The following is a 26,206-nucleotide window of genomic DNA, read 5'->3' as shown; positions in this document are numbered from 1 at the left end:
CCACGGTAGAGTGCAGTGGACTCTGTGACCTTGGGGAGTCCCTGCCCCGGGGACAGCTCTTACCCCAGGCTTGCATGGCAGCTTCCTTCTCTCAGCCACATGCCTCTCCCAAGTGCCAAGTTTACCCCTCAGGACCCCGACTTTGCCACTCTCTAGACTGTGCGCCCCACACAGTACAGACTCCAGAACACAGAATCTGTGCATATGTAATGAGCAAACACATTTCCCACATTTTCTATGCACAATCAATACACTGATAATGGTGGTAATTGCTAACTTACAGCAGCATTCGTTAAAGAAGGAGGATCTTCACTTGCCTACATATAACACATTTTCAGGTTCAAAATCATACATGTTATTTTTTTTAGTAGTTTATTGTCAAATTGGTTCCCATACAACACCCAGTGCTCTTCCCCACAAGGGCCCTCCTCCATCACCACCACCTCTTTTCAACCTTCAACCCTCAGTTTGTTTTCCGTATTCAATAGTCTCTCAAGTTTTGCATCCCTCTCTCTCTCCAACTCTCTTTCCCCCTTCCCCTCCCCCTGGTCCTCCATTAGGTTTCTCCTGTTCTCCTGTTAGACCTATGAGTGCAAACATTGGTATCTGTCCTTCTCCGCCTGACTTATTTCGCTTAGCATGACACCCTCGGGGTCCATCCACTTTCCTACAAATGGCCAGATATCATTCTTTCTCATTGTCATACATGTTATCTTTAACGATGCCATTGGTCTTCGAAGCATTTTCATATTTACTAATTCAATCAAAACTTGAACTTTAATGGAATAAATCTGTAGGTGTGCTGGCCTCCACGAGGTACCGTTTGTCATATATGGTTTGCAAACTCAGTGTCTAATCCCACCAGAATTTATTAGCGCATTGTGCACTGGCAGATAATATTCTTACTCCTTGACTCAGCCAGCCCCAAACTCCCCTCCCCCCTAAAAATTAGATTTAAATAACGCAGTGAAGTCAAACCAAATGAAGAATTCCACATTCCTGGATCACTGCAGGAGATTTTCATCATTAGGAATGTGTCTCTGTGAAAATAAAGTGCGTGCCAAGAAGCGACATTAACAGTTCTCCCCACGATGCGGGAAAGGCACTGTTAAGAACTCCAGGGTTTATTTTTGCAATTTTGACACAATTCAGTAATTTTCCAGAAGGTCAGAGGGCGTGAAGCAGATGGTTGGTTTCCTCTGATTCGCAACAGTAACGTCCTTCCTGGCCTGTTCCCGCGCCTGGATCACGGCTCTGTTATCTTCCCTCCTGCTATTTCTGAAGCTGCCTGCCTATCCCTCCGGCCCCTCCCACAGCCTCCAGATCCATCCGTCTGAGATAGGAAACTGTCTTTCCAAAATCCGTGTTTAAACATGTCATGACCTATTTAAGACGTTCCTTTTACCATCGCCTTGGGGATAAAATCGGAACTGCCTGCCCGTTGACCCCCACCCTCGGCCTCCCGCTCACCTTCCGCTGAGGGCAAACGCACCTGCGCTCTAAGCACACCAACGGCACCTGAATTTCCAGATCGGCCCTCTCCTCGCCAAGTCACAGCATTTCATAAACGAGGGGATTGTTTTGTAGTTTCTTAGGCATGTCGTGCTCCCTTGCATTTACTCTGGAACTCTTCAGATTTGGCTGTAATTTAAACTTATCTATTTACCTTCATTTATTTTTATTGATTTTTAAATCCTGAAAAGACTGAAAAATGATAAACTCTCAAAAGGAGACAAAAACACTAACAACTACAACAACAAAACCAGGTATGCTAACAATGTTCTGTTTGTCTCTGTTCTCAGGACACCTCTGCCCAAATATTAGCCCAAGCTGTCACAGTGTCTGCAACTTTCCCCCAAATGACACAGTGAAGGACAAAAATGTGAATGGAAGAGAATGAAAAATTTTTTTAAATAAAAAGTTGGAAAGGGGCGCTTGGGTGGCTCAGTCAGCTAAGCCTCCGACTTCCACTCAGGTCATGATCTCACAGTTCATGAGTTTGAGCCCCGTGTCAGGCTCTGTACTGACAGCTCAGAGCCTGGAGCCTGCTTCAGATTCTGTGTCTTCCTCTCTCTCTGCCTCTCCCCCACCCCTCATTCTCTTTCTCTCTGTCTCTCTCTCTTTCAAAAGTTAATAAACATTAAAAAAAATTTTTTTAATTTGGAGAGAGTGGGGAAGAGGGCTGAAGGACACTGGTCACTAGGCAAATGGACCCTGCAGGAGCTGGCTTTGGGAGAAGTGGCCATACCTAGTCTTCTCTTCTCTGTGGATCCAACACTTTCTCAGGACGCCGCTCAGAGCAGCACCCACAAGCCAAGTTCACATGCACATGCTATTACAGACCCACAACAAAGAACAGGGCTCTCTCAGCCAAGAATGATCACAGCCCTGAAAGGAGAGAAGGTGTGGAAATGAAAATCTAGAGTGAAGCCCCAAGTGAGGGGATTTTATAGCCATCTCCCCTCAGACCATCCGCTCTCTTGCTTTGTTTCACACCATCTTTACCTCCCTCACACTCCCGCATAACAGCTTTTCTCAGATGTCGAACCTCAACACGTCATAATTCAAAACACTTTCCATCTGAAATGAGCCTTTAAAAAGCATTTCCAAATTGCGCAATGTCTTTCTTATTGAATAGCCTATTGTGTGTATACCGCCTTCCATGCCTTCAGAATTAATATCTGCCTTCAAACTCTTGAGCTAGTTTTTTTAAGTTAAGTCTTGGAAAACTGGATCATAATCTGTTTACCCACAAAACCCTTCTTGTTCCCACCTTCTAACTTTGTACATCTAGGGAAGCCAGAGAAGAGTGAAAACCACAACTCTAGTAGGCAGAGCAGACTCTGGGTCGGTGGGGAAGGACACATAGTTACCAAGAAATACACAGCAAACAAGGGTAAGGTGGTTGTTGGGCAGATTTAAATCCTTGCTTTCTGGGGCGCCTTGGTGGTTCAGTGGGTTAAGTGTCTGACTTTGGCTCAGGTCATGATCTCATGGTTTGTGGGACTGAGCCCCACATCAGGCTCTGTGCTGACAGCTCAGAGCCTGAATCTTGCTTCTTGGATTCTGTGTGTGTCTCTCTCTCTGCCCCTCTCCTGCTCTTACTCTGTCTCTTTCTCTCTCTCAAAAATAAATAAACTTAAAAAATAAAAATAAAAATAAATCCTTGCCTTCCCCATTGATAAAAGTTTCTAGAGATTTAGTTGTCCTTCTCTTCCTGGTACAGAGAGAAAGACACTTTAAAGATGGAGATTTTTCTTATAAATGTAGATGTCTCTTACAAAAGGATCACTTCTACTCAGTTTTAAGAGCTTCTCTGGTGTCTTCTGTTTCTTAAAAATAATCATCCTAAAATAATCTTTATGCCAAAAATGATATTTTCAGGTAACAAATTCTGATTCCTTTCATGACCTTTGTAAGTATCCATCATCTGACAAAGCTTCAGATTCCTCAGTTCCAATTAAAAAACATCAGTTGTACCAACTTCAAAAGACTGTTCTGACTAGTCAGCAGTATAACAAATGCTGACTCCAGTCCATGTCAGGAGATATTCAAAAGATACCAGTTCCCTTCCCCATCCCAATAATAATAAAAGCTGGTATTTGCTGAGCACTTACTATGCTTTGTAAGTAATAACTCATTAGTCCTCACAGTAACCTCATGAGCTAAGTTTTATTTTACAGAAGAAACTCGGTGGGGGAAGCGGGGAGGAATTGTTGAAAGTAGCAAATCCACACACCAAAAAGCTACAAGCTGAAGAAACACCTGAAGTGACTCTATGGCACAGAAGAACTGTCAGCAATTACACTAAAATTATTCTCAGGGGATGGGGAGATGGACAAAATGGGTGAAGGGGAGAAGGGAGATTATGGAATGAACAAGTCATAGGCATGAAAGGTACGGCACAGGGAATACAGTCTATGGTACCGTAATAGCGTTGTATGGTGACAGAGGGTAGCCGCACTCGGGTGAGCACAGCATAATGTATAGAGTTGTCTGGATCTGTATGTTGTATGCTGACTCACTATGTTGTGCACCTGAAACTAACATAACATTGTGGGTCAACTGTACTTCAGTTTCTTTCCAGGTAGTATATATATAATGGAATATTACTCAGCTATAAAGAAAAATGATATCTTGCCATTTGCAGCAACATGGATGGACCTAGAGGGGATTATGGTAGGTGAAATAGGTCAGATGGAAAAAGACAAATACTGTATGATTTCACTTTATGTATAGAATCTCAAAAACAACAAATGAACAAACAAAACAAAACAAATAAATACAGAGAACGACCTGGAGCATGCCAGAGGAAACAGGGGTAGGAGGATGGGTCATGTAGGGGAAGGAGATTAAAAGGTATAAATTTCCAGCTATAAAATAAACAAAACACATGGATTCAATCTACAGCCTATGGTTAATTGCATTTAACAACTTTATATGGTGACAGATGATGACTAGCGTTCTTTTAGAATCTCTAAAAGTAAGAAGAAGAGTATTATTCTCCTAAACCCAAGTTAGGACTGCCACCCAGGAAACGCACATTTCACACAGAAGAAAGTTCTCCAGAGAATGAACAGTTTTCACAGGGTTATATACTTTTTTAAACCTTTAAAAGTTTAAAAGATCATAGATTAGCATATAAGCAGGAAGCACAGTTTTCATGTCAAAGAACAGAGGGAAGTAGGAGCAGTCATGGATATCTTAAGGACAAGATGCTTTTCCTTTAGGCTGCTCATTCACAAAGCAAGTGGCGATGTCTGCTCGGTGGGCCAGAAACGAGGCTTTTGGATTAAACAAAGTTAATGTACAGTCATGATGACTTAGAAAGAAATCTAAAATGCCTTCCCCTGCATCTCAGGCTTTGAGAGAGTTTTCTCTCTCAAAATTAGATTTATTGTGGTGATCACTTTGTAATGTATATAAAATGTTGAATCACTATGTTGTACACCTGAAACTAATATAATATTGTACTGCATGTCAATTTGAAAAATGTCATTCCACTTAAACAAAAATAAGGGGCACCTGGATGACTCAGTCAGTTGAGCATCCAACGTCAGCTCAGGTCATGATCTCATGGCTTGTGAGGTCAAGCCCCACATCAGGGTTGCTGCTGGCAATGCAGAGCCTGGAGCTGCTTAGGGTCTTCTATCCCCCCTCTCTCTCTGCCCCGTCCCCTCTTGCTCTCAATCTCTCTCTCTCTCTCTCTCTCAAAAATAAATAAATCTTAAAAGAAAAAAGTAAATGTGAAAGGTGAAACGATAAAGTTTTCAAATAAATAAATATATAGATAAATAAATAAATGCATTTCAAAAAGGTTCAACAGAGGCAGTATGGGGTGCTGGAAGTAACAGACAAGAGGTCCGAAGCCTAGGGCACCAGTCCTGACTCCATTAATTATTAGTCTTGTGACTGTTATGGAAAACCCTCCAAAGACCCACAATGGGGTATAAGACCACTGTGATTTCCCTTCTAGGCCCAGAGGGAATTGCTAGAAAGGTACTGTTGATCTTGACAGCAGGGAGTACCAAGGGCCCTGTGTCCCCTCCTAAAAGATATGCTGCACATCTGCAGTGAGAGAGGAAAGCAAATAACATCTGCAAATTTGCTGGCTAAAAAGCTGCTTTACTTAGAAATCTGGCTTGCATACATATATCCTTAGAAAGACAAAATGTAAGTTTCTTTTTTTTTAATTTTTTAAAATGTTTTTATTTATTTTTGATACAGAGAGACAGAGCATGAGAGGGGGAGGGGCAGAGAGAGAAGGAGACACAGAACAGGAATCAGGCTCCAGGCTCTGAGCTAGCTGGCAGCACAGAGCCCGATGCGGGGCTCGAACCCAAGAATGTGAGATCTGACCTGAGCCAAAGCCGGAGGCTTAACCAACTGAGCCACCCAGGCGCCCCTGTAAGTTTCAATCAGACACCAACATAGGCTCACACTTTATTATATTAAGAAAAAACTTTACTTTTACTTTTTCATTTTAGAGAGAGAGAGTGCAAGCAGGGGAGAAGGACAGAGAGAGAGAGAGAGAGAGAGAGAGACTCCATGGTGTCAACGCAAACCCCAATGCAGGGCTTGATCCACCAACCCTGGGATCATGATGTGGGCTGAAATCAAAAGTCGGATACTCAACCAGCTGAGCCACCTGGTGCCCCTAGGGAAAACCTTTAAACCTTTAGAGGCAGCTATGTCCCCTACTCTCACAGGTCCAGTCCCTCCAAGGGCTGGGCTTCAGGCTTCAGGCAAGACCCCACTGATGTTCCTCCCCAGTCACCAGCCCCCACCCTTGCATTGAGCAGCACTGGGGCTCAGAAGCATCTGACATGGGAAGATTACAACCCACGCACAAGAGGTAATAACTGAATAGTGTAGCCTAGAACTCCATGCGTAAAGCTCTCTGACTTGCTTCTGTCTCCTGGCAATCAAAAGAATTAATCAGGGTCCAGGGCAGACCCTGGAATACTGATTGTAGGTTTGACAGGCCCTGGAATACTGACTGTAATTGAGTTGAGTCCCTTAGGCTCACCAAAACTTGAGTTTCTTATCCAAAAGCATGACAATAATGAAATCTATCTTGACTATTTCAAGGGCCATTGTGAAGATGAAATTTAAAAGACAACTCAGCATCATGATTAAGAGTTCAGGTTCAAGAGCCAGACTGACTGGGTTCAAGCCCATCTCTGTCCACTATTTGGTATGTGAGCTTATTTGAAACAGAGCAAAGCAAAAAGTCCTACGTCAGAAGGCTGTTGGGAAGATTAAGTTGGTTAACATATGTAAAGCATTTGGAATGGCATTTGCCATATAGTTAGTGCTTATATAAGTGGTAGTTACTATTATGTGAAAGCACTGGAAAAGTCAAGGCTGTTATCCAAAGACCCTGGTGCACTGTGGAATGAGCCTTATTCATAAGCTTTCTCTTAATTTTCTAACAAGGGCCTAGAAGTTTGCTTTCAAAGCACTTCAAAATATCCCCTGCCTGTCACTAAGTCGGGCACGTGTTCCCTGCTTTCTGTCTCCCCAAAGCATCAGGAAGGGCTCCCTCTTCCTGAGGACAGTGATGACCAGAAGCGTGTGTTGTAATGGAATGGCATTTTCCAGGATATGAAGCACTGCATGGGCATTAACTCTTCAACGGTCACAACCAATTCACAGGTCATCATTCGCTACCACCCTCTTCTTAAGGGTGAACGTAAAAAACGTTTAGCTCATGAAAAAAAACCACATGCTAGTGATACAAAAAGCCCTCACTATTTTTGAAAAATCACTGTAAGATTCACTCCCGAGCTCTCATTGAACCAGTTCCTGGAACTCAATGTCTAATCGATCTATAAATTGTGACCCGTATCGACAAGTCAATGAGTTAAACTTCAAAACACAAATAGACACAAGCCCTATGCATGCAATCTTGTTGTATAGTATGGTAGGGGGAAATTCTGGCTAGCAACAGTAGCCAGGGCCCAGGGGACCACATACGGTCACTGCCCCTGGGGGTCACTTCAATTTTACCACGTAGCACATGACCTAACATTACTTAATATGTAGCAGGGTCCTGTAAATTTTGTTAGATTTGGTGTTTCCTCAGCACCTTCACATATATTGTGGCTTTTAAACCTCATACTACCCTCCATGATAGACATTTTCACTTGTACTCACTCGTTTCACTGTAACTGAAACCATAGCTCCTGTTAGTTTCAGGATTTGCCCAATATTAAAACGAGGCTTAGAAGGGACACAAACAGAACCCATCCTCTTGACCCAAGGCTAGTGTTTGCAGTCAGTGTAAAAAATTCAGAGGTAACACAGGACTGGGATTTGTTTAGGTTAGAATGTCATTGCCGCTCCTACCTGACTGACCTAGCCATGATGCAGTTATCGAAGAAACACGGATTGGCACTTTGATCAAAATTTGGCAGTATTCCAGAAAGTGCAAAATCAGCAGCAGACCAGCTGAGGAGCACTGTCTTGATAGGGAGATTTGGCAAGAAAGGGAGAAGGCGATGGAGTGCCTGGGTAGCTCAGTCAGGTTGGGCACATGACTTGTTTCAGCTCAAGTCATGATCTCATGGTTCCTGGGTTCAAGCCCAGTGTAGCGCTCCCTGCTAATAGCTTACTGCCTACTTGGGATTCTCTCTCTCTCTTCCTCTTTTCTCTTCCCCTCCCCTGCACGTGTGCTCACTCTGTGTCCACATAAATAAACATTATAAAAAAAAAGGGAGAAGGCGAATGGGTTCCAGAAAAAATAAATGTATACAGGACAGGGCTCTGCCTCATCTTCTCAAAATCCTCCCTTAACCGCAGCTCCCTCTCAATGCTGCGGAGTTTCCTTTCATTTCTTCAATTCCAGGCGGTTATGTGACTCTTCTTTCCTCGCCTCCCACTTCCTGCAATCTGCCTTCTCCAGAACCACTTATGAAATTGTTCTCTCTCATACAAAAGAGTTCTGTCCTTAATTTATAAACAACATTAGTACAGCACAATATAACCACTTTCCTTCCCTTTTGCTATTTCAATCAAATCATTAATTCATATTCATTATAAAATGACTGGGAAAAATAGATAAGAAAAATTAAAGTCATGAAAACTCTAAATCACCCAGAATTCCACGACGAAGTGATAACATTTCTGTGTTTATCCTTCCAGATTCTTCTCAGCATACCAACACTTCTATCCATAGGCATTTTTCTAAAACAATACTATAGCTACTTTAAAGCCTGCGTGGTTTTTTACTCAACAGGATATGCACAACTTGTCATGTTAACAGATAAAGCACATAAACATCATCATAACGTTGACACAGCTTTTTATTAAAGTTCATTTATTTATTTGAGAGCGATAGAGACAACATGAGTGGGAGAGGGGCAGAGAGAGAGAGGAGAGAGAGAATCCCAAGCAAACTCCATGTTGCCAGGCCAGAGTCTGATGTGGGGTAGCACTCACAAAACTGTGAGATCATGACCTGAGCAGAAACCAAGAGTCAGAAGCTCAACCAACTGAACCACCCAGGCGCCCTTGACACAAACTATTTAATAAATTTCTCCATTGCTGAATATTTAGGTGGCTTCTAAAGTTTTGATATATTGGTAGTACTTTATATAAATTCTTGAAAGCATACCTTTGGGCACCTGCTTTATTACTTCTGATTATCTCGTTTATTGCTAATGACTTGGTTTTCAGGATAAATTTTTATTTTTAGAATAAATTTCAGGTGCATTAGCTGAGCCCATTCTTGGTCTTATCTGCCTCTGCGCCTTCCATTCTCCAATTCCCCACATATGCCACTGGAACTTTCTGCTGGTTTTTGCCCTTCTATGCCTTTTTTTCCTCTTCATTTATCCCATCTCTCTCTTTCTCCAGCTTCAGAATTCAGCTTCTGGGGCTCCTGGGTGGCTCAATTGGTTAAGTGTTTGACTTTTGATTTCAGCTCAGGTCATGATCTCACGATTTCTGAGTTTGGATCCCACATCAGGCTCTGAGCGGGCAGTGGGGAGCCTGCTTGGGATTCTCTCTTCCTCCTCTCTCTACACCTTCCCCACTCACTCTCATTCTCTGTATAAAATAGATAAACTTTTTTTAAAAATTCAGCTTCCATATCACCTTCTTCTAAAAGTCTTCCATTGCCCTGATCTTTCAACCAGTATAGTTAAAATTATACTCCTACCACTAGTGATAATGATTATTATAATCACATTCATGGAGCACTTACTTTTTGCCAGGCAATATTCTAAGCATGTTACATAGATATGTCATCTCATCCTTTCAGCTAATCTATGAGGCACCTACCAGTATCTCAATTTTCTAGATAAATAAATGGAGACTTAGACACTTAGGTCTGGTATGATTTCTGAATCTGTGAGGACTTATACAAAATGCTAAATTAAATAAATATATGTGCATGCATGAAGTCCAACTACAGGTATAACTTTAGCTGTTTCAATGATTAAATTATTTTTCAAAAGCACTTAAAACTGATGCCATTACCCAGAGTTAAGAACTATAAGAGGCGATTAAAAGAAACAAAAACTTAGAAACAAAGGTAGATTATGAGTATTCTAGATTAAAACTCAAGGCCCAGACTCTGGTAAACACTTCAATTGCCTTTACGTGTCAATAAGAATTGGGAAAAATCCAACCTACGTGCACCATTTTGGTTTAAGTGTCCTGCCATTTTCAGTTTGTACTTAACATCCCATAATAAAAATCAATGTTATTACTTTATTTTATCCATTCAGTCGAAAGGAAAATTGGAATCCTTACCCATAAGAAAACAAACTCCAAAACACCACCACACTATAGTTGTTAAGCATTTATATAAGCACATTACATTTCCAAAGCATTCAACAAGTAATTAGTTGAACCTAGGATTAGATTCGTTTTTATCGTCAGAACGTGGATGTAAACCTACACTGCATAAGCTATTCAACTATTAAACCTTGACCAAAAAAAAATTATTGTTAATTGTTTCAACTGCAATAAAATTAAAGCAACTTTTTTTTCTTTCCACTCAGCTCACCAGGGCTGCATGACTGTCACTACTTCACTTAGTTCCCTGCAAAGGTAAAATAATAAACATTCAGCAAAGAGGCTGCACCACACGCAGCCGATGAGGGAGGCCTCTGGGCCAGGAGGGGTGATAATACAAGACGGGCCCAGTGGACCTCCCCAGAGCAGCTCTTTTTCTAGCCATGTGAGGAGACGAATATTATGGTTATTCTAAAATAAGCACTAGGAATCAAATAAAATTGCATGATTTTGGTTGAAAGAAAGAACTGTTATCTACTGAAATGCCTTCCTTTCCACTTTATAACTTATATGCTTTTTGAATTTGGCACCATTTTGATGTGTTACTTCTTAGAAAAATGAACATGAAAAAATGATTTAGAAAAACCAAACTAACTGTTTGGGGCCCACCTGAATTTGTGGAGAATTTCAATCAGCTACACACGTGCACATCAGCAGAGATTATCCTTGGCTAAATATGTGGGTTAATCTCTCTCTCTTTTTTCCCCTCCTTTTCTTTCAACACTTGTAATACTTCCAAAAAGTTTCCACAAAAGAAACCTTAATGGCAACTTAAGTAAAGACTTATCCACTCTCCCTCCACCCATGAACCAGAGGGGCTACTGGAGACAATAAATTTTTTTTAGGTCTCGGTTAGATTTTTTATTAGTTTAATTTTTTAATTTTAATTTAAATTCCACTTCATTTTAATTATTTAGCTTTTTCTTCACAATTTAATTCATTTGAATACATAATAATTCCAAATTCAAAAGGAACAAAAATTTCCCCTGTACCTCAGTCCTGAATCACGGAGTTTTCCTCTTGGACGGCAACAACCAGTATTACCAAGCTCCTATGCATCCTGCCAGAGACCTCCTTAAATCTGACTCTGCCCCCAGCACCCCAGGCTGGGGGCAGCTTTCAGCTTAGTCATGTTAAACAATCACTTTTTTGAAAAGTACAATCATGACTTTCATACAAACATAAAATGAACATGTGTCAAAAATGTTATATGACACAGTGGAGAATGAGAGAACCAGGAACGTGTTAGAGGAGTTCAGGGAACTACCCCTACTTGGGCCCGTAAGGAATACTGAAGTGAATTTGCAAATGGACACAAAACAGATCTGTCTACACAGCAGTAAGCAATTGCATCCCACCAGACATAACTAATTTGCATTCCTATAGACAACAGTCTTTCCCTAGCACCAGTTTTCTGCCACTTAGTAAGTTGTAAAATAGGTCAGAGGCAATGAAAGAAAAGATAAGAAGGAAGGCTGGCTTTCAACCGCACACTCCATCATCTTCACCCGTTTTGCTCTCTCACGGCTTCTCCTGGCAGTCACTTAGTGGGACCCTTACTCCCTCGGCTACGCTCTACTCACCCCTGAGACACTTGAAGGTGCTGAGATCTGTGTCACAACAGAAAATTCAGGACAACTTGTCTGGTCTTCAGTCTACACTGGTCACTGCTGGTGTGTTCAATGACCGTGTCATGGTTCCATGAGCGGAGGGGCCCTCCATTGTTTCCTTGATGCTTTATTAGGGGTTCTCCAGAAGCTGATAAGGACTAGGGAGCAGGTAGTTTGTTTGGGAGTTGCAGGCACAACTGATATGGGAGGGAGGAAGTGAGGCAGGGAAGGAAAGACAGCAGTTAAATGATTGGGCAACTGCAGCTTGATCTTATGGGGAAAGTATGGAAACCATCACAAAATACGTTCTTTGAAGTTATTCTAAATGGTGAGAGACTAGAAGCATTCATACTTCAGCTCACTGGAGTCATTGGAAGAGGGATCCTCCCAGAGGCGTTCATTCTCTGGCACGTTTAAGGAATATCTATGGCAAAGAAATGTACATACTGGAAGTTGAAAATCCACAGGAACACACGGAAGGGATGTGGTCTGGAGATGTGGGAAGAACCCAAAAGCATCTGCTTCTCATGCCAGATTTGAACGTGATATTGGTTGGGCCCGTAAGCTCTGGAACCTCAAACCTAACCTTTGTGCCCCTCATGGACTCCCTCCTCGGGGGTTCCGCCACCTCCAGGGACTGTGAAGACATGGGTCCTCCCTGTTTACAAAAACCACCAACCCCTGTCCCTTTCTAGTCCTGGATCAACTTCTCTCCTCTTAGAGATTCGGCTTCCCTCCTCCCAAAGATGCTCACTTCTCCCCCTGATTCCTGGTGAGATCACTGAAAACAAAGCCAAAATAACATGCTTCCTTCAGTCAACTTCAAAGTGCTTTTCCTTGGAAGCAAGAGAAAGTGAAGTCTCAATTACCTTCTTGAAACAGAAAGAGAAAACAAGGAGAAAAAAACAGAAGTTCCTCTTTCAAACTTGATCATGCCATGTGGGCACCCAGCTCCAAGCTGTTCAAAAGAGAAGCAGTAGTAAAAGTGGGGCATCCGCGTTCAGTCTGCTGTGGTCTGTTTCTGCTAGAGTGATCTTCCTACTTGCTTCTGGAATGCCTCGGAGAATAACAATGAGAATTTGGCTAAACTGAAGACTGCTGTCCTTTTGGTGGTAATCCACTCCCAGAGTTTGGAGGGTAGGGATTTCTCAGGTCATCCTTTCCTCTCCACTCCGAAGGCAGAGCTGGAGAGCATATTTCTCCTTACCCCAAGACTGGGACCTAGCAGTGATAGTTCCTGCCCTCTCTGCACATTTCACAGTCTCATTATTTTTAAGTTATTTTGCTCTTCCATAGTCTACAATGAGAAAGGAAAGGAAAATTTTTTTAGAGCCTAGAAAACATCAGCAGCTTCACCCACATAACCTCCCTTAAAACTCACGACAACTCTGCCTTGTAGGATGAATTTTAAGATGAGCACATTAAGGTCCAGAACAGTTAAGAACTTTCCCTAAATTCACAGAGCTACAGTTGAAATTAGCATTCAAGTCTACTCTATCTGACATTTTCCACTAGACCGCGATAGGTATTTCTTTACCAAATCCTAACTGGCTTTCATATCATTCAAGGCTAAAAATTTATATGAGGGGGAAAACAACAGCATTTTCCTTCCATTGTTTTTTTTTTCAAATCCTAGAAGGGACTGTTTGAGCTCTTTGAATTATGATGGTTACAAATAGAAAATGAAGCTGAAGAAAAATCATTGCATCAGTGATGGATATCAAAGTCAACATCCCACACTCCAGGTAACACAGTTCTGCTAAGTAGTTCACATTTTAACTTAACAATCTTGTAGGTACAGAGTCTCCAATGACTTTGATCAAGCAGCAAAATGGTTTCTTCCTACACAATATTTCATCCTTTTCCTTTTATGCTCATGGGCAGGGACAGCTGTAGTGGAAAGATAGGACGCCTTGCTGACAGACCTACCTGGTGACTAGCAGTGTTACCCCGAACTAGACATTCATTCATTCAGCACATGCTTACTGAGCACCTACTAAATACTAGGCTCTATTGGGCAATTGATTCTGACCTACAGAAAGAAGAGAATTAATGGGTGTTGCTCTAAGCAAGTTTGCCTCAGTTTGTTACACAACACAATAGAGAAGGAACACAAAGGACTATCACAAAGCTTGTTCCTAGAAACCCTGGGGGAGAGGACTTAAGACTAAGCGGTGACAATAGGTTCCTCTGAGGAATCACGGTGTGAGCAGAGACCTGAAAGAGATGCAGAAGCCAGCCAGCAACAGTGGTGAATAAAATTACAATTCTCTTGGCCTTAGCTGTGCCTCATATTCCTCAGAGGGGAAAAGAGGATTTTCTCTAGGTGGTGTCCACCACATACAGCTAGGTGCTCTGAAGATTATGTGCCACAGTATGTATGACGTGCTCTGCGTGGCCTGTGGTGTAAACCACAAGCCCAGTTACGACAATGTTTGTCAGGGATGTTATTACCACCAGTATTTTCTCAATGAAGTACTACTACCAGATGGGACACAAATGGGCAAAAAGTCTAAGAATTGGCATTTCCTGCCCATAGATTCTACTCTTTAATCCTCCCTTCTCTGGCTGATCCTCCCTCTCTCTGCCCAAGCCTTCCTTGGCCTTCTCACGCAGGCGGGGGAGGGGGAGCCGTCGAGTGAGTTCTTTTACTGAATGAATATTTTGCAGATACATTTGTTTCTCTGTTGCAAATCACTGGTGGTATTACTGGCTGGCTGGCTTATCAGCAAATAGCAAAAATTCCACACTTAGCTGTAGCAGCCCTGCTTTTTGATTCAGTTCACTCCCACCTACCTAATTAAAAGGCACCTCTCAATGGCAGGGATTGTGACATATCCCATCTTATGTTTCAATACCACATGAAGTACTAAAATGGCTTTCCTGTCCCCATTACAGCATCCCCTCTCTTCCTCCCGCCCGCATACACTAACGCACACCAGTTCTTATGGACCAATTCATAAACACCCTCCAAATTCCAGCTCTGCAGTCAGAGTCCCTCCAAAATTATCTTTCCACTCCCTGGGTGCCAGATTTAATAATCTTTCCTCTGTGCACCTTGAACCTACCAATGCACTGATCAGACTGTATTACGATCTATCCATGGTTTTGTGCCCTCAACTAGTTTTTTCTGGAGATCTACCAGCACTTTAAAAGCCTACTGTGTGCTATAAACTAGAAATATAGTAATAGGGCCGCCTGGGTGACTCAGTCGGTTAGGCGTCAGACTTCGGCTCAGGTCATTATCTCACAGTTTGTGAGTCCATAGCCCTACTTTGGACTCTGTGCTGACAGCTCAGAACCTGAGCCTGCTTCAGACTCTGTGTCTCCCCCTCTTTCTGCCCCTCCCATGCTCATGCTCTGTCTCTCTCTGTCTCTCAATAATAAAAACGTTAAAAATTTTTAAAAATAAATAACATAAATAAACATAGTAACAAATCCAACACAGCCCCTGCCCTTGTAAACAAGGGGCTTGAACATAATACTCTGTATCGGCAGATCCATATGTGTGCCAGGTGCTTTTAGTCTGAAAGAACAGTAGCTGAGCCCTTGGCCTTCTGGAGAATCTAAAATGTCTTTTTGAGGAAGTACCAGGGAATCTGAATGAGGGAAAGTTAGGCAGTGCTATGGACTGAACTATGTCCCCCACCCTAAATTCATGTTGAAACCCTAACCCCCAGTGTGATGATATTTGGGGGTGGGGATTTAGGTTAATTAGGATTAGATAAGCCTCATAGCTAAAAAAAAATTTATAATGTTTTTTCATTTTTGAGAGACAGAGTATGAGCAGAGGAGGGGCAGAGAGAGGAGACACAGAATCTGAAGCAGACTCCAAGTTCTGAGCTGTCAACACAGAACCCAAAGTGGGCTTGAATCCATGAACCAAGAGATCATGACCTGAGCCAAAGTTGGACACTTAACCCACTGAGCCACCCAGGCACCCCTCAATGGTCAGTTTAAACAGCACTTTTTCCAGAAAAGATGTCCCAATCACATTGGTAAAGCTGGACCAAGATTAACTATCTCACATATTGCTCTATTCCTTTCAAGCACTTACAGCAACCTGAAAAAAAAATCTAGTTTATTTGCTGTTTGCCTATTTATTACCTGAATGCTTCCACTAGAAATGTAAGCACCATATCTGTCTTGTTCACTTTGTATCCCTGTGTCAATCTCAATGATTGGCATATAATAAACACACAATAAATACCTGAGTATTACTTATTGTTGAGTAAATAGATAAAACCAAGGACAATACTGAAGAGTTTCAAAGTGATGTGAAACATCTTACATGTTTCATTCACATCAACAGCCATGTGGAGGATGGATTTAAGTTAGGAAGAGCCCGTGTGAGCCCATTACTCACAGTTGTATGCCTAGCATGGGATAATCTGGTTTATTATTATATAATAATGAAATCCCCAAGCAACATTATTTTACCAAAAACCTCATTAAATACACACTGTTTTGGTGTGTTTGGTTAGGAGATAGATAATTAGAGGTATATAATAAAAAAGGGATTTTCCCTGTGTGAACTGCATTAATAAAGTCATAATTTTAGTGGTATATGCATTTTATTTAGGCAAAAATAACCCACTAATTTTCCAAAATGAACAAAAACAGACCTAGAAATTATTGGCACTCAGCAAATATTTGTATAAATTCTGAAGATAACCCTTGAATTCTAGAGGTTGAGTTTGAAGAAGCATTAAAGATGACCTATTCAGTCATCTCAACAGATGTGGGGACAGGCCTAGAGAAATGAAGTGGTCAAGATCAGAACCCAAGCTGTAACCCAAATCTCTGACCCTCCGTCCTTGGCACTGTCCATTCTCCCTCACTGAGTTGTGTAGGTGATGCTAAGGGCAAAGTTGGCAACATTGTGACCCAAAGCAACTCGTGTAAAAGCTAATAAAAGTCATTGGACTATTTGAATCTAAACAGTTAGGCTCTGACTTTTATGACTTAGTTATCAAGAAAATATTTTTCTTTTTTTAATTTTTTAATGTTTATTTATTTTTGAAGGAGAGAGAGACAGAGAATGAGCGGGGAAGAGGCAGAGAGAGAGGGAGACACAGAATCTTAAGCAGGCTCCAGGCTCTGTGCTGACAGAGGGCTCGAACTCTTGAACCGCAAGACCATAACCTGAGCCAAAGTTGGACGACCAACTGACTGAGCCCCCCAGGTGCCCCAAGAAGACTTTTCTTAATCACAGTAAAAGAGGATATTTCCCCAAAAGACAAAGGGAAGCCAAGTCTTGCTTTCCATTGGCAGAGCCCAGTTTGAGCTCTTTTATAGTCCACGACCAGATGTGCATTTAGAGAAACCATCTGTTCCATTCAGGATGCAAAATAAACCACATAAAAAGGAACTCTCACCCCAAATCCTTCTCCAAATGGGAAAGGAAATAATCAGGTGAACCATAAAACAGAAGTTGAAGAGATAGATAGGTAATTAGATAATGCAACAGAAATCACAATAGATGGCAATAGACTTAGGTGTTTGATAAAAGTTGGCAGATGAAACAGGTGTTAAGATTGTGATTCCATGTGTTCCAATTAAAAAAATTCTCAGTAACTGTGGCTTTGGGGAAAGTTTTGAAGCTTGGAAACTTTTGCCCACAGTCAAGTTCACTCTATAGACACCTACTACAGTAGAATTTTTTTTTCTTTTGGCCTCATGACTTCACATTCTAGTTCTCTCTTACATACTTCCTATTATTGCTGAAAGTATGTATCCTAAATTTAAATAAAAATTCACCTCATTTTTAGCTACATTTATTTAAGAAAATAAACACCAGAGAAGCTACCTTTGTTATGTCTTGGAAAACTGCTTCTGGAAATTTTTCACTGTACCAGCATCATGTTTAGAACTTTAAAATAAATTCTCTTATTTTGGTCATGTTTTTATGCTGATTGACTGGAGTGTGGTTTGAATAACTAATTACTCACCACATGGAAAGTTCTTTTGATACCTGATGAAACTGATCTAACTGTAAATCCAAATCCAAGAATGTCAGCCAAATTTAGCTTTTCTGCTTAAAACTCTATTTCTCACAAACACGTCTTAGTGTTATCAACAACCTTGAATTACAAGAATTCCATTCTACCATTTTGGCTGTGTGTAAGCAACCACCCATGCATTCTTTCAATAAACATTTACTGGCACTCATTATGTGCTGGACCTTGGGCAAAGGCTGAGGATATCAAAATGATTCATAGTCACCTCCACAGCTGCTATCTCCAGAACTCATCAACTAGTGCAGGGGTTGGTGTAATAGCTAGACTCTAAGGTGATACTGCCCATGATCCCACTTTCTGATATTCATAACCTTGTATAATCTCCTGCCTGAGTGCAGGCAAGACCTGTGACTTGTTTCTAATCAATACTATAGGCAAAAGTGTTGGGGAATGTCACTCTCTATAATTAGGTTACATTGTATAAGATCTCTTCTTGCTGGTTTCAGGAAGGAGAGCCATGTTCAGAAGCCCACATAGCAAGGAACTACAGCTGACTATCAGGAAAAAATAGGGGACCCCTTTCCTACAGCCACAGGAAATGAACTTGGCCAACAATCTAAATGGGCCCAGAAATAGTCAAGCCCCCTCATGAAAATCATAGCCTGGTCAAAACATTGACTGTAACCTTTTAAGACTCTGAGTAGAAGACCCAGCTAAGTCGTGCCTAACCTCCTGACCCACATAGATTGAAATCATGTATATGGTTTTCAGATGCTAAGGTTATAGTACTTGTTACACAGCAATAGAACACTGGCACAGAAAACTGGAACCTGTTGGCCAAATCTGCTCTGCTGCCTGTTTTTGGATGCCCTGCAGGTTAAGAATAATTTTTAAATTTTAAGTGGTTTAAAAAATAAACAATAAGTTTAAAAAAGGGGGTGCCTGGATGGCTCAATCAGTTGCGCGTCTGACTTTGTGCTGACAGCTCAGAGCCTGGAGCCTGCTTCAGATTCTATCTGCCTCTCTCTGCCCCCTCCTCTCAAAAACAAACATGAAAAGAAAAATTAAAAGTGTATTTTGTGATATATGAAAATTATGTGAAACTCAAATTTCAGTGTCCATAAATAAAGGTTTCTTGGAAAACAATGACACCCACTCATTTATGTATTCCCTACGGCTGCTTATGCACAGTGAAGTAGGTGCAACAGAGACCAGCTAAACCAAAAGGCTAAAATATTTACTATCTGCCCCTTTTCTGAAAAAAAAAAAAAAAAAAAAAAAACATTGGACCTTGATCTAGTGAAAGGGACAGATATATAAACAGATAAATTACAAGCCAACTTGGGAAAGGCTTAGAAGAGACATGGGAGCTGTATCCTAATGTTGAGAAAGATTTTACCGGATGGAAAGTGGAGGAAGATATCACAGAAGAGAGATCAAAAGTGGAAAAACCATGAAGATATGAAAGGGTTCAGTGGTTGGGAAATGGTGAGGAACCCCCAAAGCCTGGAGCTGTGCCCATCCCACTCAACAAGTCCATGGATTTCTGAAGTCCCAGTTGAGTGCCATCAGATCAGACATCAAGCTTTGGGAAAATTATTGCACATAGTAAGATCCTCAGTTTAATCCATATCTCTAAACTGTTATTGTAGTTTGCCTAGGGCTCTTGGCCAAATTGTGTCACACACGCTCCTGCCCAAATAAGTTTGGTGATACAGCTGCATCCTTGCTTCCAAATGCCATAAAATCTACAAATTATTACTTTCCAAATTGGAAAGCATTAATATTGTCCTGCCATTCTTGTTCTCCTCTGCAGTTTAGTTGCTACAGATCACAGTCTGTACCTAAATTACTTAAAAGATTGTTTTACATCGTTTTCCTGTTTTCTCCTATCTTCTCCAATACTCACATCAGTTCCTTTGGAGATTCCACTGAAGTTTGGCGGGGGAGGAGGCACAAAGGCAGAGTGCCATCGGGGAGGATCAGTTAGCTGGCTCCGTGAGACTTCGCAGCGTGAGCTTGTCAGGTTCTGGCCTTTTGCTTCGCAAGGAGAATCTCCTCGTTAGGGCTGTATTTCTGTATGATCAATATCACCCTTGTTGTTACCACCATGATGCTCTCAGATCGGTTCAAGTGGTGTAGCATTATATGCCTCCAAACCACTGTGCATTCTGTGCATAACAATTTTTCTGTCTCTTTTGTGCTCTTGGGCAGTGGGGGCACCTCTACCTCCCACGGGACTGCCTTCTAGTAGCATCCACACTGCCCACTTCCACATCTCTGAAAGCCTAAAAAAAATAACATACGTCTTTGAATTGTGTGTAAAACAACAATCTATAGACAAAGAGTGAGGGCCTAAAGCGTTCTTCAATTAAGTTACATGAATTTACTATATTTAATTGGTGTCCCCTCTTTGGCTGCTCAAAAGTCTTTTGTCCTACTGCCTAGTCATCAATTGCTTTCCAAGTAGTTAAGTTCAATACAAATTAGAAATTACCAGGGCACCTGGGTGGCTCGGTCAGTTAAGCAGCCAACTTCCACTCAGGCTGTGATCTCACAGTTCACAGGTTAGAGCCCTATGTTTGCTCTGTGCTGACAGCTCAGAGCCTGGAACCTGCTTTGGATTCTGTGTCTCCCTCTCTCTCTGCCTCTTCCCTGCTCACAGTCTCTCTCTCTGTTTCTCAAAAATAAATAAACATTTTTTAAAAAGGAAAGAAATTACATTCAGGGGCAAGAAAGGATAACTACCAAGGGAAAACATGCAAAATTTTTATATTCACCTGGAACATATCCATTTACAGATCAATCCATCTATATTACAGATTGTAAGAATGTCTGACCAGTGTCCTTTAACTTAGATCTAAGATTGAGGAATTCAGCAAATTAATGAAACCAGTCAATGGCCTCCTCCTGCTATGACTTTGGGATAGTTTCAGAAGTCACCTGTCACCTATCTGTGGCAGCAAGCCACAGGACAGAATTATGCTGTCTAGTTACCAGTATGTCCTCACATGGTATCTCCTCTCCCCACCCCTCCTTCCCTGGGACCCAACACCACTAAACTGCCCTGGTTCAGGAGACGGGAAGTAACAAGATCCTATTAGTTAATTTTAAAATATGGAAGGTAAGACAGAAAAGAGGCAGGGAATTCTATTCAAGCAAATATGGAAATAGTGACCAACTGTCCCTATGAGCCTGGGACTGGGGCGGGGGGGGGGGGTCCCATGATGTGGGAATTCCAATGCTAAATCCGGGAAAGGTCCAGGCAAACAGGAATTCCCTATGTCATATCAGTTGAAACTATGATTTTTTAGAATGTATAACTGAACTGAAAAGGGAAAAAGAAGATGATTTTCTAGCAAAAGTGAAAAAGAGAGAGACACATGAAGAGACTCCTGGTGATTCCACTAATTGGAAAGGTTGGAGGGTAATACAGTTACTGCTGTCACTTTCTTCTGAGCCTTGCAGGTCTTTCCCACCTCTGAAATTTCCACTCTAAGCCCACATCTTGCCCATTCTAGAATACAGACTTCCTGTGCCAATGGTGTCTGCAACTTAAAATGCTTCAGTATATAGGCGTGCCTGGGTGGTTCCGTTCATTAAACATCCAACTGTTCTTTTCAGCTTAGATCCTGATCTCATAATTTCATGGGTTCGAGCCCCGTGTCAGGCTCTGCACTGACAATATGGAGCCTGCTTGGGATTCTCTCCTTCCGTCTTGGTCTCCCCTTTCTCTGCTGGCACTCTGTCTGTATCTCTCAAAATAAATAAATAAACTTTATAGAAAGAAAGCTTTAGCATGGAAATGCAGCACAACATGTGTGCTTAGCGAAAATGCAGTAGCATGCTAACAGGCAGCTCACACTCCGGAGGAGACTCCTATAGGAGCACTTCCATTACCCTGTCTCAGTTAACACCAGATGCTTTGATAATTAACATAATGAAGGTCAGGAATGAGCTATCACCGGGGAAATTAGTGGTTTGGTAATTAACATCATGGATATTAGAAATGGACCCTCATTGGTGAAATTTATGGTATTTAAGAAGATATGTGAATTGGCTTAACTATTTTAGAGGCACTCGGAACTATATTACTTTGCTAGGGTTGCCATAACAAAGTACCACAAAGTACAGTTACGGAGAGTAAAAATCAGAAACCAAGATGGCAGCAGAGACATGCTCCTTCTAAACTCCACAGAGAAGAATTCTTACTTACTTCTTCCTAGCTTCTAGTGGCTCCCTGCAATCCTTGGTGTTTCTTGTCTTATAGTTGCATCACTGCAGATTCTGCTTCCACTCTTATATCCTTCTCCCTGGTGTCTCACTATCTTCACGTGGCCTTCTTATGAAGACAACAGTCACTGAGGGAACACAGTACTCTAATCCAGGATGACTTCAGCTAATTACAATGTAGTAGTAAATGTAAAGGCACATTTCCGGGGCACCTGGGTGGCTCAGTCAGTTAAGTGTCCGACTTTGGCTCAGGTCATAATCTCACAGTTCTCACTGTTCCTGTCTATGGATCCTGTGTCTCCCTCTCTCTGACACTCCCTTGCTCGTGTTCTCTCTCTCTCTCTCTCTCTCTCTCTCTCTCTCTCTCTCTCTCTCTCAAAAATAAACAAATCATTTTTAAAAATGTAAAGGCACACTTCCAAATAAGGTCACACTCTGAGGTTCTGAGTAGAATTGAATTTGGGGGGGACACTATTCAACCCAGTACACCAACCATGCCTGAATAGAGGGTATGACCCTCCCAGGGGCACCTGAGTGGCTCAGTCAGTTGAATATCCGACTCCTGATTTCAGCCCAGGTCATGATCTCACTGTCCATGACTGCTTCTCACTGTCCATCTCACTGCATTGGGCTGAGCACAGAACCTGCTTGGGATTCTGTCCCTCTCTCTCTTACTCTCTCTCTACCCCTCACCTTGTTCTTTCTCTCCCCGGCCCTTAAAATAAATAAATAAATAAAAACCTTTTTAGAAAAGAAGAGAGAGAAAGACCCTCACAAACCTCTACTTTTAGAAATGGTGTAGAGATCTGATTCCTAACAGTGTCCACCCACTGGGTTAGAGAATTTTTGGTTCCCTGCTAATAAGAATTGTACCTCTGGAATGCCGCTAAGTAAGCCTCACATGAACCTTTTATCAAAGTGAAGGTGGGGCACCTGGGCGGCTCAGTTGGTTAAGCGGCCAACTTTGGTTCAGGTCATGATCTCGCAGTTCGTGAGTTGGAGCCCTGCATCAGGCTCTGTACTGACAGCTCGGAGCCTGAAGCCTGCTTCAAATTCTATGTCTCCTTCTCTCTTTGCCCTTCCCCTGCTCACGCTCTGTCTCTCTGTCTCTCAAAAATAAATAAATATTTTAAATTTTTTTTAATTTTAAACACAACAACAAAGTGAACGTCATCACTGAGAAGTTCAGAAGGTTGGGAGTTGATGAGTCTTTAAGAATATTTGAATGCATTGTTTTGCCTGCTGGATAATATATGTTTGGTGAATAAATACTTGTAAGTGTGTCAGAATCTGGTCTAACCATTGCTTTCATTATAAGCTGGCAATAAGAATGTAAGAGAATAGTGATCACCCTCACACATACCAACATTCTGATGACTACTGTTATTAACCAAAAGGAACCAAGGAGTTAGGCATGACCAAATTGATGTAAGTTCTCTGCAATGCACTTTAACTTTACATACTTCTCTCTTTCCCTATACTGCCAAACTTCTAGAAAGCACTCTCTCTTATCTGCACTTCTATGATTTTCATTCACTACTCAACTCCCTGTAATTTGTCTTCTGCTACCATATAATTAATGGAATGCCTTCTTCAAAGTCACCCATGTTTTCTGAATTGCCAAACTCAATAAATGCTTTTAATTCTTCACTTAGGAACTGTCAGCAACATTGGACTCTCTGGAGCATTCGTTTCTTCATGCAACCCTCTCTTGTCCCTAAGCTTCCATGACACCCCTTTCCCTAACCCTCCTACCTCTCAGAATATTGCCCCTTGGTTTCTTTCAAGGGTTCTTCTCATTCTATTTGCCCCTTTATTGCATATATTTCTGAGAGGAATATTCTGAACCTGCTGCTGTTTTCATTTTACACATTCTCCCTGGATGAGCTAATACACTTTTAGCTTTCATCCACTACTCTAAGCTGATGACTCCTAAACCATGTTTCCTAAGATTCAAATTTGCGTACTCAGTGCCTGATGGATGTCTCTGCCTAGATAACCCATGAGTAGCTCAAGTCTGCTTACTTACTCATTGCTTCTGACCAATATCTATTCTTATTATTGGGTTGACTGCAGGTAATGGCTGGACCAGACAAGGCAGAAATCTGACCACTCACATCCAATCACTAAATCTTCCAACTCCTTTCTCCCTGCCCACTACAAAGACTCTAGTCCAGACATTCATGGTACTTCTACAGGAATCTAACCTCTTGTCTCCAGGCTTACCACCTTCTAATTTACCCTCCATGCAGCTTGTCTAACACAAAATGTGCCATTCACTCATTTAAGGCCCTGCAACAACCTACCTTCCTTTCTAAGGCAGGATTTCTCAACCCTGCAACTACTGATGTCTGGACCAGAAAATTCTGTTGTGGGCAGTTGTCCTTTCCATGAAGGAGTTCAGCCACATTCCTGTTTTACTAGATGCTGGTAGCATCTCCTGAGTTAAATCAATCAAAATCGTCTCCAGACATTGTTTCCTAGAGGGGTGCAAAATCGCCTCCACCTAAGAAGCACTAACCTAGACGGGGTGCCTGGATGGCTCAGTCAGTTAAGCGTCTGACTTCAGTTCAGGTCATGATCTCACAATTCATGAATCACAATTCATGATCTGTCAGCACAGATCCCTCTTGGGATCCTCTGTCTCCCTCTTTCTCTGCGCCTCCTTTGATCGCATCTTCTCTCTCTCTGTCTCTCTCTCTCTCTCGCTCTCGCTCTCTCAAAAATAAATAAACATTAAAAAAAAAAAAAAGCACTAACCTAAGCACAAAGCCAAAAGTCCCTAACGTTGCAAAAATGGCACTTCATCAGCTGGTCCTTGGCTACTAGCCACCCTGTCTGTTCTCTCTACCTGGGGTGTACCCAATGCCCTATGAAAATCTTTATAATTATACCTAATACCTTGCAGCATACTTATGATGCATATGTCTGTGTTTCCCATGAATCATGAGATCCTCAAGAGGGGAGGACCATCACTAATGTCTCTGTATACTCAAAGTGCATAACATGTATAGTGAATGGCAACCAGTAGGTATTTAATGTTTGCTAAATAAATGAATAAATGACTTAAAAGGGCTTAGAAACAAAAACAACTCTGGCTGAGCGCCTATTGTCTGACCTCTGAGGGAGTACATATGGCCACTTACTCTCCTCTTCACCCCTGAGCACTTAATCAAGTATATTCTTGTGCTATTCTCTATTTGATGAGGCACACTTTATTTTCCCAGAATGTGAGGTGCTCTTTCAAAACAAAGATCTTGGAATTAGGCTTCTTTTTTTTTTTATCTCATATTCCCTAAGACAGTGCTGAGTATATAATGCAGCTTAGTAAAGTCTTCAAGAAACACATGGGCTCTCTCTAAACACTTCACCCATGGGACACAAGCCCGGGTCGGGTGATAATCAAGTGCACAGATTCTAGAGCCCAACAAAATGGATTCCAACACAGGTTTCTTCCATTTGTTACTCGCTCCCTAACGTAGGACCACTCATTGAACATATCTAAGTTTGTATTTCCTCCTGGGGCCAAATGAAGATACTAATAGTGCTTCCACCATTCATTCAAGGAATATTTATTATCTGTTACATGCCAGGTACCGGAGGTACAACTGAAATCAAAACAAAGCTGCTTCTCTCATTTAATCTTATATTTCAACAGATAGACCCTGACAGAAGTATGTAACAGAAAAATGATATAATTCTGTATAATGTTAAGTGCTGCAAAAAAATATGTATCTATATTAAGGCATTGGGATGTCATGATGGGTAGGTAGGATAATCTTAGATTAAATTATCAATAAAAGCTTCATCGAGAACATTAAATTTAATCTCCTAAACTACAGAAAATTGTTGCAAAGGTGAAATGAAATAAATGCATGTAAATTGAAGAGTAGTGAATATTCATAAAAATTGTAAATAGTAATAATATTTGCTACTGCTATTACAGGACATATCCACTAGAGGGAACTACCGTTCACTGTTCTTGCTGTGTGCCCGGCCCAGAGCTCATCTTTTTACATGTAATTTTCATTTATCCTCCCAACAGAAATCACCTTGAAGAACAGGTATTATCGGCTCCATTTTCCAAGACTGAGGCTC

General features: G+C 41.5%; 1 long non-coding RNA gene across 3 annotated transcripts in view; it reads right to left on the bottom strand.

Moving 5' to 3' along the window:
• LOC115285944 overlaps positions 1–24,606 on the bottom strand; it is a 35,362-nt gene extending 10,756 nt beyond the window's left edge. Inside the window, exons 1-4 of one of the 3 annotated variants that reach the window (XR_003905763.1) lie at positions 24,415–24,606; positions 22,092–22,217; positions 19,785–20,163; positions 12,840–13,212 (exon numbers count right to left, since the gene is read on the bottom strand). This is a non-coding gene — a long non-coding RNA (uncharacterized LOC115285944). Of the gene's footprint in view, positions 1–12,839; positions 13,213–19,784; positions 20,164–22,091; positions 22,218–24,414 lie in introns of those variants that run through there. The other 2 variants (XR_003905765.1, XR_003905766.1) reach the window with 2 other exon arrangements.
• Between the last annotated feature and the right edge of the window lie 1,600 nt (positions 24,607–26,206).

This window comes from Suricata suricatta, chromosome 1, assembly GCF_006229205.1.
Source record: "Suricata suricatta isolate VVHF042 chromosome 1, meerkat_22Aug2017_6uvM2_HiC, whole genome shotgun sequence".
Lineage (NCBI taxonomy): Eukaryota > Metazoa > Chordata > Mammalia > Carnivora > Herpestidae > Suricata > Suricata suricatta.
This window is presented reverse-complemented; position numbering and strand designations above follow the sequence as displayed.